Here is a 2,702-nt window from a genome sequence, read left to right on the forward strand (position 1 = left end):
AAAATATATATATATATATAAAATATATATATATATATATATATATATATATATATATATATATATATATATTTAAGTTTAGCGAAAAATATTAATAATTGAGTGAAATATTATTGAATTAAAAAAACGTTGTTTTTGCGGTTTTGCTACGATTCTGGAAAAACAAGTTAGAATTTTTTAATGCACCAGGCGTCATTTTGTAGATAAGATTTCCCTTTATAAATTGAACCGAAATGGAACTAAAAATCTCAAAAATTAGAGAAATAGCGAACAAAAAACCAAAAATGTCTAAAAATTCCAGTTATTTATTGTTAAAATAGTATTTAAAAATTAATTTTCATGTGCAAACTTCGGTTGCAATCTATGCAATACGGCTTTATCTTTAATTTTAAAAAAATCAAGTCGATATCTTTAGCCGTTCTTGAGTAATCGTGGTAAAACGAACAGAAAATGCTGTTTTGAAAAATAAACGACCGACTACTTCTACTACCGACCGACCGACTGTTCTCGTCTCCTTTGTTGTTACTCTTATATTTGTTAGCAGTGACTTCCACACGCCTATAGGTTTTGTTTTCGATATAATTATTTCTAAGTTTTCGAACTATTATTACTGTTTATCAGTTTGTTTTAAGTAAACAATATCTACATTTCTTACACTACATGATCGCGCGCACTTCACCGACCGCGCGCCGACTCACATTTTTCGCTCTCCTGAACTCAATTTTGCGAATATCAAGGTTCTTTTTGCGCCAAAATATTCTTAAAGAACTGTACTAAATAATTATGTAAAAATCCAAAAATCGATTTTTTTAAGATTTCAAACCGTCCCTTTAAAATAAGTTTACTAATGTTTGTATTCAATTTATGCTTCCAATATAGTTGTATTAATAATGTTCAATTGATATTCCTAACTTTCTTAATGACACGAGAAAGATTTGTTTGTTATGCAAAACATACTGATAATACGGATCATTATAAAGGCAAATAACCAACAATGAAAAAAGAGATTGAAAAATTTGCTTAAGAAGTAATTTTCTTTTTATTGTTTATTATGTTCATTATGTTTAAATTTTTTTGATCCATTCTTTATATTTATTTTCCCTATAAAATATGCATAATATCTTTTAATAAATAATTGCAGTTTTACCAATATATACAATAATTCTACAGTATTTATAAGGAATCCTTTAAAAAATGGCTTTGTACTGTATTGATTATATTACTTACTAATGTATTTTGAATTTTTTCCGTAGTCCATATTATCTTTCATTTTCTCATTTTTTAATATTTTTGTTAATATTTAGATAGTAATTAAATTTTGAATACTTTCTTTCAATATGTCATCGCTAAAACCTTATATCTTTTGATGTTAATAATATATCTCTTAATGTTTCTACACTCTATTAGAAAGTTTAAATATGCATTTATATTATAGCACTGTTGATTTAAAAAAAAATGTATTCCATAATCGTTTCCGTTACCCTATACAAGAGGTGGTAAAAATGTCTGGCGCACGGTGGCGGCGGCGAGTGCGGAAAACATCTCTCGCGAGCAAGTGACTGTCGCGACGCATCAGACGTGGTGCGAGTCTGAAAACCATTATCGGCCTCTTTCCGCACGCTACATCGCCGCGGAGAGAGCCGCGAAGGATTTACGTCCGTGTTCCGTAACGATCGGCTGCGTCGTGTTGTTGCAGACCGCGTTTGTGGCGTGAAGGCATCACGCGCGACTCGCAGCGTAAAAATCGGCAAATCCAATATAGGGTGAATAATGACGGGCGTTACCAAATCCATAGGTACGTACGATGCTTGGCTCAGAGAGGGTGGTCGATCGCGTATTTATTGAAGTGGGAGAAGAAGAAAGAAGTTTGTGTGAGAAAGAGAGAGAGAGAAAGGGGAGGAGAGGGGAGAGTGAGAGAGAGTAGGATGTCCAATACAGGATACTAGATAGAAAGAAAACAAGACGAGCGACAAACGGGAAGAGAGAAAAGAGAGGGGATAGTAGTGCATTCCGTCACCCTTTTCGTTGGGTTCGCGCGAGAGGAGAGAAAAAAGGTAAAATTTGTAACACAGAGAGAAACATACACACAACCGATGGATATATGGCTGCCTTCCGTAACGTCGACGGGTTTTACTAATAACCGATACCCCAAGCTAACCGTGGAATATTATAATTGATTTATCGCGCTAACGATACACGCACGTCGGATTTATCAGCCCGTCGCCGTTCCGCCGTGCCGTTCCGCAACGCGCCATGGAACCGATCGAACGGAACGGCGATCGACGATAGACCGTATCCGGGCGACTCGCCACTGCGTGTGCATTCATTTGACCGCTTGTTCGGATATGCAACGTGCCTAACGGCGTTAAATGTCGTTTCATTTAGCGTGTTCATTTAGCCGTCGCATCATTCGCATGTGCAGAATATATATGCATTGAGACAAAAAATATGGTTGATCTAACTAAAATTATAGTTTTTTTTACTCCAACCATACTTTTTTACTCTAAGATGAAAATGATAGCATGTATATTATCACACAACATTATGGTACAATCTAATTAAAAAATAAATTTTTTTAATTTATATAATTATAGTTACAAATACTAACTTTTTTCAGTATACATACATATATATATATATATATATATATATATATATATATATATATATATATATATATATATATATATATATATATATAT

Source organism: Odontomachus brunneus, unplaced genomic scaffold, assembly GCF_010583005.1.
Source record: "Odontomachus brunneus isolate Ranch 3 - 2012 unplaced genomic scaffold, Obru_v1 Obru_scaffold_040, whole genome shotgun sequence".
Taxonomy (NCBI): Eukaryota; Metazoa; Arthropoda; class Insecta; order Hymenoptera; family Formicidae; genus Odontomachus; species Odontomachus brunneus.